Source organism: Cynara cardunculus (assembly GCF_001531365.2).
Source record: "Cynara cardunculus var. scolymus isolate 2C chromosome LG 17, CcrdV1, whole genome shotgun sequence".
NCBI classification, from domain to species: Eukaryota; Viridiplantae; Streptophyta; class Magnoliopsida; order Asterales; family Asteraceae; genus Cynara; species Cynara cardunculus.
Window position 1 is genome coordinate 28,750,161 of NC_037544.1, and position 13,246 is coordinate 28,763,406.

General features: G+C 37.9%; 1 pseudogene; it reads right to left on the reverse strand.

Moving 5' to 3' along the window:
• LOC112500873 overlaps positions 1-446 on the reverse strand; it is a 2,685-nt pseudogene extending 2,239 nt beyond the window's left edge.
• Between the last annotated feature and the right edge of the window lie 12,800 nt (positions 447-13,246).

Genomic DNA, 13,246 nt, shown 5'->3' on the forward strand with positions numbered 1-13,246 from the left:
TCTTGCTCATGAAACATCTTCACCCCTTCTATCATCTCCTCCAAAATACTTATCGGGATTCCATGATTCACCATCTGAAAGAATCCCCAGCTCTCYGATGCATCCTTCACTTTCTCGATYACCTCTTTTCGCCGCAGTGGATCTTYATTGATTCCAGCCAGATCGATGGTCGGAAGAATTAGCTCTGAACGAAAGGGCTGGTCAGAGTTAAGGTTTTCAGGCGAAGGTAAGATGAATATTCGAGGGACCTCCGTGATTCCGGCATCCACAAGTCCTTTGACGCCCGTTTTGGTTTGGTCGAATGCAGTGAGTTCAGCTTTTCGATCATAATCCTGTTGAAACCCAGATGTGCTAACGTTGACCATCTTCTTTCTTTGCCTTGTGATGAATTATTCACTCCTCCCAAAAAGATGTGGATAAAATATATATAAACATGCACACACAGTGTGTGTACAAATTAAATTGAAACACTGCAGCATGGCAACCACGGATCTTCTAATCTTTTGGAGCCACTCTTACATCCAAAATTTTTTATTACATTGCATAAATGAGATGATAGAGAATATATGTTAAAAATAAAAATGGGTTAAACCTAAAACGATTAACAATCTGAACTTAAACCTAAACCATTAATGATTTGAACCTAAGACCAAACAATTAATAGTTTGAGTCTAAATAATTTCGGCCATATATAGTTTACACATGTCGATAAAAAGACCCTAAACATATGTAAATTTAGGCCCTAAAATTTTGAGAACCCTGTTTAAAATCTCATATTTAACATGTTGAGGGAGCTGATGGCAACGTTGATATTACACTGATACATCAGCTACATTTATGGTGTTTTGACGGGATCACATATTTATGTATTTATAAAAGACAAAGAACCAAAAGCGACAAGTATAATAAATTAGTCCATGGAAGAAATACGTGTGCATATCATCCTCCATAGAAAAAAGAATGAAAGAGTAGTTTTAAATTCACAATAAAAAATACCTATTTTTATTTTGCTTAAAAGAATACAAGTTAATTGTATAGTAAAATTGTTTCACTTGTATTCAAAGAAAAATAAAATAAAAGAATGTTATGTGGTGTTGATGAACATGAATGGTCAATATATAGTTTGACAAACATACGGTATTATTGTTATTGTAGATCTAAACTTTCTCAGTGATTTGATGATAACCTTATATATATATATATATATATATATATATATATATGCTTAGTGAAAAATAATTGTTGTAATTTTTTTTCAGTTTCAGCGATTATCTCTGAGTTTGTTCAGTGATCGCTGAACATATGCTATAAACGTTTCAAATGAACAAGTATTCCCTAAAGACAAAACTCACATCAAAGGAACCTTCAGCGATGCCAAAGAAGTAGTCGAAGAAAGATACATGACACATCGTTATTTGAAGTGGATTCAGTGATAACAGAATGTCCAAATCAAAGTGTGAAATCTGATCAAGACTCGGCAAACACTGGATTCAGTGATAACCAAATATCTAGATCAAATGAATCTTGCTCTACAAGATTAGTTTTTGTCTTATCCTTTATGCACAAATGGACAACCCCATACCTCTCACAGTAAGGTACACGTACGGCGTTATCTATTGTCTCCAAACGTGCTTACCAACTTTGTGAAAGTCAACTGTTTGTTTGCGGGTAAAAGTCTGCATGTCTGAAAACAAAGAACAAACTTTCCATTAGAAGTTTGCCACATGACTTGTACCTTCTGACTTGTATTAAATGCAATGGGTATAAATAGCTGAGAAGATCTTTCTTCTCAGCAATGCCTTGTTATTCTTCTTATTACTCTATTCATTCTTGTTCTCAATCTTCTTTGTGCTTAACTGTATGTTTCTTAGATTGTTTAGATTAGGTCTTTACTTTATCTATTTTCATAACACTCTGTAAATTCTGTATTGATCTTCTTTTATCAATAAATGAAATTAAAAAGTGAAAATTTGTGTGCTTGTATTCAACCCCCTCTTCTACAAACTATCTTCAAAAGTCTTGTAAATCTGTTTGGAACCAACAAGTGGTATCAGAACAGTGTCTTATCTCTTTTTCAAAAAATAATCTTATAACCATTTTTTTAAATGACTTTGCAAAACACAAACTATCACGATAATGACTCTCTTGCCAAACCTCCCAGATTTAGCAGGGATAAGTTCATTCTTTGGAAAAATCAAATGACCCTATTTCTAGAAGGCGTGGATCCTGAGATCCCTTATTATGTTGAAAATGGATCATATGTTTCATTCACAATATCTCCGATAGTTTCTACCACTACTACCACTGTTTCCATACCTAAAAAGTAGAATTCCAAAGCTCCCTCACGAATGAAGTGATGAAGACAAGAAAAAAATGGCTCTTGATACTAAAGCTAGATCTATCATAGCTATGTCTCTTCTTGATCAGGTATATCATTCTGTATTGAAGCTTAAAACCTCTAAATCCATGTGGGACACATTGTGTTCAATATGAAGGTACCACTGAGGTATAAGAAACAAGAAAGCTAGACCCAACGAGACAATATGAAAGTTTCATTTGTGGAAAAACAAAACCTTTGTCTAAAGTAAACCAATGCTTTAAATGCCTACTAATAGACCTCAAGACCATTGGAAGAGAATATTCCAACTCTGAAACACTGTCAAAATTCCAAGAATGTTTTCCATAATCATGGGATAGTTAAACCATGTGTCTCAAAATGTCAAAGGACATGTCCAATCTCTCTTTCAACACTATATATGGGATTTTTCTTAATCATGAGCAATCTCGCCAGCTGTCGAAGAATTTCATAAGAGATGCAAAAGAGTCAAAAAGATCTTATGTAGCTTTACTCTTTGAGACTCTTTCAGTGACAACTCTCACTCTCGCAATCATTGAGTTAGACCCTGTAGATCCCAAATTCAAGTCTATAAAAATAAAGATCAAGATCAAGAACACAAATTTGTAGAAATGTTTATCTTGACATGTATATTGATGATGAAATCAAAGTACAATGTTCTTGATCTCTCTCTCAATGATCTCACATATCAATCTCTCAATACTAAGGAATATGTTAACCACTAACTACCAACAACCACCTATTTATATCAACAGATTACAAGGAAACAAAAAAGCTTTAAGACTAACATTATAAAGCATAATAAAACATATTAAGCACATTGTGATCCCAGTTTCAAGTCTTAGGGGCTGTTTGTTTACCTCTTAATAGTTCTATTAAGAGGCAGTTTCTGAATCGTTAAGAGGTGAATCTTGTTTGGCAAAAAAAATCTGCCTCTTAATGGTTCTAGAACCCTCTGAATAAATTTGTATCCTAGACCTCCCTTAACCATTCAGCATCTTAATTGCATTGTAAACAATTATCGAACAATTATATTTCATTTTGCATTATATCATGAGAGTCACTTAATCATTCTGCACCAAACCATTCTGCAACTGCCAAACAACTCCTTAATCAAGCAATTCATTCATGATTGTTGGAACAAAAATGCTGTATTCATGTATCGGTGCTAAAAACTGTTTTAATATGCTTTGTAATTGTTTTGTTGTTAGTTGACTTTCCTGTTTTGTAAAGGTTAGTTGTTCTTTGCTGTTATTAGGGGTTACTATAAATAGTAGTTGGTTTTGTTAGTTGGTTAACAGTTAGAAATTTAGAATCAATCATATGTACCTATTGTAATCAAGAACCTGTATTCATAAAGTTTATGGAATATAAGCAAGCCGACATATTAAAATGAAAATCTGTTGTTGATTTGATTGAATTAGACTTGAATCTGGGTCTACAATTGATATCAGAGCTTCACCAGAAAGACTGGATTGAATTTTGATTACTATTCTGTGTTTAAATTCTTGAATTCTTGAACTATTGATAGTGTTAATTCTGTTTCTACAATATTTGCGAATCATTTTGTATAGTTGAATTTCATCAAATTGCATTTTTTGGCCATATTTGAGCTTTTCATGATTTCTGTAGTTAAGGGATATGCTATTCGGACGTTGAATCTTCAACATCCGATAAGGAGTCCTTCATCGATTGTTGAATTTGTTTAAGTCTTGTTCATCGCTTGTCATTGTTATCATACATTACTTGTGTGAGACTTAGATATTCTTGAATTTGTTCATCGCTTGAGCTTTGATCGAATACCATTGTCCGATATCTTTGATCTAATCGGATAACTATGTCCGATAACCCTGTGTTATCTTCCAAAGAGTTTTCCGAAGACTCCTCATTATTTAGACTGTTTGTTCTTGATGTTAATTTTGACATTGTCCGGATACCTGTCTCAATAGATCACTTTATTCGTATACTTTGTTTGTTTCAAAACTTCTCCCATAATCTGCTCATTTTCTTTGTCCGGTGAAGTGAGATTTCTTTATTGTCCGATGAAGTCTAAATGTCATTATTGGCTGATAAGAAATACTTTGTGTAGTGTCCAATAAACTCACAAGCTTTGTTGTCTGGGTAACTCTTATTCATTGTCCGAATAGCATTCTTTTTTCCCTTGTCCGGATAGTATTCTTTTTCATTTGTCCGATAAGTAATTCACTCTCTGTTAGGATATTTCTTGATCATTTGCCGGATAAAGAGATTTTTGTTGAAATTTCACAAATGTCTAGAATTTCTTCTGTCTGTTGTGTTTGTGTTAGACAAATCCAGTTCTAGTCAATATTTTCTGAAAAATATCATTTCAAGTCTTTAAAAATGTCAAAAGATATGCTGAGTATTGGTTCTGACTCTAAGCCTCCAGTTCTTGCTATCGGAGAGTACTTGCAATGGAAAGTTTGAATGATACATATCCTCGAAAATAAGGATGAGAAGCGTATAATGTCAATTAAGAATGATTCCTACATTAGTTACATGGATCTACCTGAGTAGACTACTGCTGATGGGATAGTCGTGCCCGCATCAAAGAGAAAGAAGGATCCACAGTATTATACTGATATAGAGAAACAAAGGGTCCTAATTGATAAGAAAGCTTTGACTTATATGTTCATGGTAATACCGAATGAACTTTTCAACCATGTTGACAGTAGAGGCTCAACTAAAGAGTTATGGGATGAATTGGAGAAGCAAATGTTGGGAAGTGAAAAGTTTGTTCAGACATGGATGAATCAGTGCATAAGTACTTATGAAGGATTTAAGGCTCATAAGAATGAAACCATTACTGAATCCTACAACAGATTCAATGTAATTCTGAATGACCTAAGGAGGAACGGTATTCAGAAATCCATGTTTGAAATCAACTACAAGTTTATGAAGAATTTGAGGTCAGAATGGAACTCTCTTGCAGTAAATCTGCAAATTAACGAGAACATGTCGGAAGAGGACATTCATGATTTATACAACATTCTATACGAGCAAGAGGATTGTAAGAGAGTTAATGAATGAGAAGAAAAAAGTGGCTGACTTCTTAGCCTTGCTGTCAGGGAAGCAAGCAAAGAGCAAATCAGAGGAAAAAAGCTCCAAGTCTTTGAAGAAAGAGTTGTCTGAGCAGATTGAAAGTGAATCAACCGAAGATTCCTCTGCTAAATCAGATGATGAAATCAGGGACTTCTCTAAGAAACTTGCTTTGCTGAGAAAGAAATTTCAGAACAGGTTCAGGAAGAAGAATAAGTTTGTTAAATTTGAGAAGAGCCAGGGAAAGGATGTAAGGCTTGAAAAGTTTGTGAAAGCTAGAGACTAGAGGGATGGTAAAGCTAAAGAAAGCAGATGTTATAACTGCGCAAAACCTGGTCACTACATCAAAGATTTTCGTTTCAAAAAGTTTAAGGATTCAAACTATTACCTCAAGAAGGCAAATCTAGCAAAAGCCCTTGAGGATGGCAAGGTTTTGGTGGCTAAAGAAGCAAGCTGGCTTATAGACTCGTCAGATGATGAAGCTGCTCATTTTACTCGAGTAAATATGTGTTTGATGGCAAGAACTGAAGCTGAATGCTCATCATCTAAAAATGAGAATGAGGTAAATTCTTTGAATGTAGAATTAATGAAAGAAATTGAAAACATGAATGCATAATTTAAAATATTAAAAGATAGACTGAAAGAAACTTAAAGTTAAAATTTAGAAAAGAAAGTTGCGTTTTCAAATGTTTGAGTGAGGGTTTTAGAGTAGAAAAAGAAATATGAAATCCAAAAAGACTAAGCCTGAAAATGAATTTATGTTATTGAAAAAGAAATTGAGTGAAGCTGAGTATGAGTGTGATAACATTAAGTTAAAATTTGACGTTATTTTCACCAAAAGATTAAATATTTATGATAAAATAAAACAATTGTAAGATATTAACTACAAACGAGGCCAGTCTGAGCAAACACTAAATTTTTTGACAAAGAACCCAAAAGATGTTCGTTTTTACAATCCGCAAATGAGTTTGGGTTATACAGAATCGAGAACTCTTAAAAATGCCCCTTAATCTTTATATATTTTTTGCCAATGGGGGTCGGCTAAATTTGCAATTCCTATTGTGAAGGGAATCTTTGTCGAATCTGAAAATGAATCACCTACCTTTGACAAGGATGATAATGAGAAAATTGATGAAAATATTTCTGAAAAATTAAATTTTAAATCAGTTGGAATGAAATATGATGATCTTAACTCGAGTTATGAGACAAGAGAAATCATATTTTCACATACTGAACTTGACTCAGTATATCCAACTGAAAGTGTTAAAATCAAACTTCATATGTTTTTGATTTGAAAGATTCTGAAAAACTTTATGAATTTATCGAATCAATGACTCCTAAATTGTTTGAAAACCTTTTAAACGAGTCTGATTCTGATTCGGAAACAGAAGTGAATTATGATTCGGATAAGACAGAAGATAGTATTGAACAGGATTAGAAAGTGCATTTGAATCCAGGGTTTGATTTAAATTTGAAAAAGATTTCTGATCTTGAAGATGAACTTCGTGCTGAAAAAAATTTACATATTAAAGCTGAAAATGATTTTCTGTCCAAATTAAAAGAATTTGAAAGTAAAAATTTCTGAATTGACTTTGCTTATTGTCTGTAAAGATAATTTGCTTGCATCCAATTTGGAAAAGATTTATAGTTTGAAAAAAGAACTAAGTTCATTTTTGATGATATAACTCAACTTATGAGTAACATCATTAAGCTTGAGAAAAATCTCAAAACAGCTTCAAGATTATTTGCCAAAAATTCAAAAGATGCTTAGTTTGTCTCTACGGCAAAAACAACTATTATTGAGAAAATAAATCTTTCTGAAAGCAAATTTGAAACTGGAGAGCCTTCTGTTGATCCCATATTTCTCAATTGACAAGAATATTCAAGTTATAAATAAGCTAAATGTATCGTATTGATGAGCAATAATGAAGAACGACTTAAGAATATTCAAAGAATAATTGGAGCGTTGAATGATTCACTATTATTGATTTAATGGAATGGAAGCGTATATGATTACAAGAAATATAAGACCTATTTATACTACTAATCTAAATAAGGAGATAACTATCTAAGGAAGATATATCGCGAATCTTCTAATGAAAGATAGTAATCTAGAAATATGGAAATAATATAAATCTATATAAAGTAATGAGAATCCAACTGTCGATTTGCCATCTCCAGCTGTCTTCTTGGAGGCGTGTTCAACCAGGAGTCTTTGAGTCTTCTTGAAAGGATATCTCTGGTTGAACAGTTGTTGGAATCCTCTAAGTGTTAGAGACCAGATGGGTTATGGAGATGCACTGTTCATCGCACCTATTGACCTTCATCGCATCTCTGGTTGAACTAACCATTTAGGAATTCTTCATGATTGTCTTCCATCGGCCTTCTGTACTTTCACACTTGTTTGTTTTTCATTACTTTTACAATGAGAATGATGGGGTCTAACAATCTCCCCCCTAAGTAATGAAAAAAATCAAACAATGACTAGTCTATGAACAATGAAAGAATTATGAAAAGCAGAGACTAGTCTAGAAAAACATCCTTTTGCCAAAACATTTCATTGGTCGAAAAGTTGGATGATTTCTTACAAAAATGAAAGTACATATGGAAATAAAATAAATCAACCATGGTCTCCACTAGAGATTTTTCAAAAACGCATCATCAATTCTCTATAGTGGATGACTATAGAGATGCCATGGATCAATTCTTGTCCTTCCTTCATCGGCAGATGCGCTCTGTCCAATCTTTCTCGAATGACCTTCTGAAACCATTCAAGTCTATCGGTTGAATACTTGAAGGCCTCAATAAGTCTGAAATTTTTTTTAATTCCATACTCGTTCTTGAAAATCAAGCCGAGTTCTGGTTGAGTTAGGATCGATGCAGAGCGCTTCTCCTGTAAGCGTGGAAAGTCTTCATTTGGAGGTGTGCAGATAGTCTTTCAATACCTAGTTCAAGAGCTATTTGGAAGTCATTCTTAGCTCTAAACTTTACCAGGGTCCCCATCGTCTCTATAATTGCTTTGTTGGCCATCCCATACCTTATCCCTTGATCTTGTAGCTGAACTGTATGGCCATATAAATCGATCAAGTCCCATGGATTGAGATTTATAAGATCATTGTTGTTGAAGAAACTGGTCATCCCATGTGCATGTTCCACGGTGTACTCGATGTATTTGATAGCTTTATTTGTGAAGGTTCGTATCTTGATGTCGAGGACAGTCTTAATTCCATCGTTGGAGAAGACGGCTTGTGGTGGAGAGGTCGTCTGTCTCATGAATCTATGATGAAGCAGGGCAATCGACTCAGGAGATAGGTTGGAAGGATTACGAACTAGCTATCCATCGCAATCGTGGTAGAGGTATTGATGGATATTCTCCATCATGACGGGTTCCCTTCGAGGCATTGGTGGACGTCTCCTTAACGTTTCTATTTGAAAAAAAATTTCTTCGACTCTGTCCAATGATGGAGCTTGCCTCGATGAAGAAGGAATATCTGCAGGCATCTTCAGGGTTGGTTGGGTGATGGATGGTTGTGGTTGTGTTTGGGTAAGGGTAGGTTGGGTGATAGGTGGTTGTGTTTGGGTGATGGGTGATGGGTTCTGGTTGTATGGTGGAGGGTTTTGGTTGGTGTATGGATTTCGATTGGGGTAAGGTTTCTGGTTGAGTAGGCTCTAGTTGAATAGGCTATGGTTGTAATGGTTCTGGTTCTGGTTGAGTTGTTTGGGAGATAGAGGGTTCTGGTTGGTTGATGAAGGGTTCTGGTTGGTTGATGAAGGGTTCTGGTTGAGGTGGTGATGGAGGAGGTGTTGGTGATGGAATGAAGGGTAAGGCTGTTTCTGGTTGGGGAGATGGTGGGTTATCAGAGGATGAAGAATTCACCAATATTGGTGAGAACTCATTGGTTGTGGGTAGTGGATTTTGGGTGTAAGGAGAGGGAATATGTACATTATGTACATCATCAGAGGGTTGAGCCTCTGGTTCCCTCGCCTCGGTTCTTTGGGTTCCTTGGGTTGGTTGGTTGGATGATTGATTATGTGGTGGTGGTGGTGGTGGTGGTGCAAATTCCATTGGTGCGCTTGTTGGGTTCTCGCCCTCATGAGGACTAAGACCATGATTATCCTGGTCTGGGTCATCATGTCTCGACCTCTTAAGGGGTCTGCTTGTAAAGCATGAGGCTTTGCTCCTCTTCTTCGTAATCCTAAAGGAAGCGAGATACTTCCTTAGGGCCTTTCTTCTTCTTCTTCTTCGAGTTTCCTCCATTGTTAGGAGGAGGGAGTTGGTGCATGCTTGTTGAATATCAAGGCTCTTGATGAGAGCCTTGGCTGGTTCTGCGACTCTATGGGCGAACTTGGCACTTATCTCATTAAAACTTGAGATTAAGGTCTTTGACAGAGCGCAGATCAGCTCTCGTGACTGCATCTGCAGGAGTGGAGGTGGAGGTTGATGTGGGTGGAGGGATGGTGATGGAAGATATCATTAAGCGTACCTCTGCAGTAAAGGTATTGAAAGCTTCATCGGATGAAGGTGCTGCAGAGGGGGTGAAGGAGGGTTTGTTTGTGGTAGATTGGCTATGATGGTGGTGGGTAGGGTGGCGATGGAAGTGGTAAGGGTGTTTACTTGGGTGGTGAAGGTGGCAATGGACTCATCTGTCATTATTATTTGGGCCGAGAGGGTGGCGAGGGTGGCGGTTATGGATTCGTTTCTGGTGGTGGAGATGTTGGTGAGGTGGTTGTGTTGTTAGACCATGAGCTGTTGGAAAATTTGGATTCTGGTGGTGTTGTCCCTCGATTGAGCTTTGAGGGACGCAAGTGATTGCTGAATCGATGAAAGATTGACTGTAGAGATGGATTCAGAAACCCTTGCCAAGTTGAGTTTAAGGTCATCCAAGGATCGCTGAATTGAGTCAGCAAAGGCTTGGAACTCAGCCTTTGTGACTAATTCCGCAAGAGGGGTAACCCCTACAGCAACATATGCTGTAGGTTGGGCCTCAGTTCCAGAGGCACCTCCATCGATGCCTTGTGGGGAGTGAGGCATGGGAGGACTTCCATCACGTCCTTGATAGCCCTCAAGTGAGGAACTATCTCATGATGTTGCGACATGAACTTCTTCTTCATCGGATTCAGAGTCCAATGAAGGGAAGTAGATGTGTGTCCCCGTTGCTAGATCAAGTATCAACAGGGCTTTTGCTTGAAGAGGCGATCGCTCTGAACGATCGATAGGTAATTCAAAGTCAGAAGCAACACATGCTTCTGTGTGTGAGGGTAGTGGCAAGCCATGAGGAGAAGTGGCTCTTATATCTTCATCACCCCCCTGTTGGGAGAGTGGTGATGGATGATGGGGTACCTCTGCTTGTTCATCTCAAAAGGCCCGAAAAATGGCCTCTGGATGGCTTGAATGGGTTGGGATTGGACTGGGTGGTCCTTATTCAATACCCCTTTGGCCTTGATCGCTAGGGGTAAATGATGTGGTTGCCCGGGGAGGGATGATGGAACTGTAGTGTTTATAGGGCTGAGGGAGGTGGAAGGAGTGTCATCATCATCATCTTCATCATCCGATGAAGATGACTCCTCTTGGGATCCCTCACTTGTGTCAGGGAAAGGCTCTATGTGCTCTGGGGTAACTGGCCTCGGTTGTTGGGCCAATAGAGACTCTCATCCTAGGTAGGTAGAGGTGTCATGAATGACACTAAGCATCACCCTTGATGATGGCCTCTCTGCAGGGTAACCATCCTTGGAGATGGTTGGGCGATGACCATTCATGAGAAACTGAGTGAATGGTTCCTCGCTAGGTAGCTTGTACATCTTCATCGCGTCCCTTATGAAGAGTGCAAGGAAATGCAGGAAGAACACCAACGAAAGTGGTTTTCCAGCGGCTAACAGTTTGTTTTTCTTCACCATTGCAGCGTGTATCTCGTTGTAGATGAGAATAGCGTAGTCCAAGGGCAGGTTGAAGAAGAGACCATACATGATGGTCATGATATTGATGTTGCCCTGGTCCATGCTCCCTAACTTGCATGTGAGGGCTCGGTTGAGGATGGGGAAGAAAACATTCCACATAGGTGGAAGAAACTGCCTCTTGGAGTCGGAGGCATTGCAAAGATCCCTGTTGTAGCCCAACATTCTAATAAACCGTAGAATGTTGTGGCTGGTTGGCGGTTCGGCATAGTGAGCTATCCCGAGCTCCTGTCGGGTTGGGATGAATAGAACTTTCGAAATTTTGGCGCGTGAAATCTTGATGGAGCACACCATGTCGTTGGGGACATCGATGTCTCCCATAATCCCATGGTTGTCTGGGTAGAAGTCGCATGTCTGCTAGTATTGTTGAACATACTTTACCGGCACCTCGTTGTTGGAGAGAGTGAGGGCCAGTTGGAGGATACAGTTCTGGAAGAACTCGATAAGGATAACAAACCTGTCTTCAAATAGTTATGGGCAGAGATCGATGGCGTGGTTGTTGGGGCTTGATGGGGAGAAACACAATTGCACGGTTGTTGGGGCTTGATGTCGTTGTTGTTTAACTCGTGCGAGGCGGAGGACACCATTGTTACAGGTTGAAGTTGCAGGTTCGTCTTTGCTGTGTAAGTTCTTGGGAGGTTTTTGTACGGTAAACAATGAGAGGTTGAAGATGATGACCTTTTATAGTGAGAGGGAGAGGAAAGATTGGGATTTAAACTATTATTTAAATAATATTTTGGTAATCATGGTGGGAGATGTTTAGGTAAAAGTGGGATTGATGTGTGATCATGAGCCGTAAAGTCTGCTCACGATCATGATGGTGCAGAGATATAGGGACACGTGTCATGATGGGGTGGGTTGGAGGGAAATGTGAAAGGTTTCTAGGGAACAACTTTTGGTAGCACTCAGGCGTGTGAGTGAGTTTTGGCGTTTGGGTTATTTAGGAAAATGATTTAAAATGAAATTATTCCAAGGGATAATCCTTAAGAATAATGTCCCATATAAAATTAAATTTAAAATTCCATCTTTATTGGAAGAGAAATACAAATTACGAAGTTTTGATTTTCTAAAAACCCATTATGTATGGTTTTTAGTCACAAAAGCTACAATATTGTATAATCTTAAAAAAAAGTTTTCAATCAAAGATGGGTTTTATTGGAAAAATGATTTGTCATCTATGGGAGGGCAACTAGAGGGTCTCTAGGTGTGAATGATGAACAATTTCATCATAAAATGTTGGGTTTTGATGAAACAGAGGCTCTAGATAGATGAACCAGAGGCTCTGGATGATCATTTTAAACCCTTGGAAATGAATCATGGGTCTATGGTTGAATGCGAGGGATGAAATACTTCATTGATGTAGCATTTTGGTGATCCAGAGGCTCTGGGTGAGAAAATGCAATAATAAAGAACCAAGGTATTGAACCAGAGGGTCTCTGGTTGAATAGGAATGTACAACAAAAGGGATGTTTGGCTCAATTTGGATCCCTTGTGATGAATGGGAAATGCATGACTCCCTCTCAAATGATGCAAGGGGATGTGCAATGAGTGAAAAACTCCCCTTAGGACCAATAAGGGAGATAAATGGGATGATCAGAAGCTCTGGTCTATACAACCAGAAGCTCTGGTTGTGAATGATGGTTTAAATGATTGTGCATGATGATGGGAATGAAGGGTCTATGGGACCAGAGGGCCTCTGGTTCCAAAGACTTAGAATCCAGAGGCTCTAGTATTTAGAACCAGAGGCTCTGGTTGCCTGAATGAAACAAAATGTGATGATAATGCAAAAAAAGGGTAACTTATGAAGACCAAGTTGGACCAGAGGGGCTCTGGTCTCAAAGAACTTGGAATCCAGAAGCTCTGGTCTTTGGAACCAGAGGC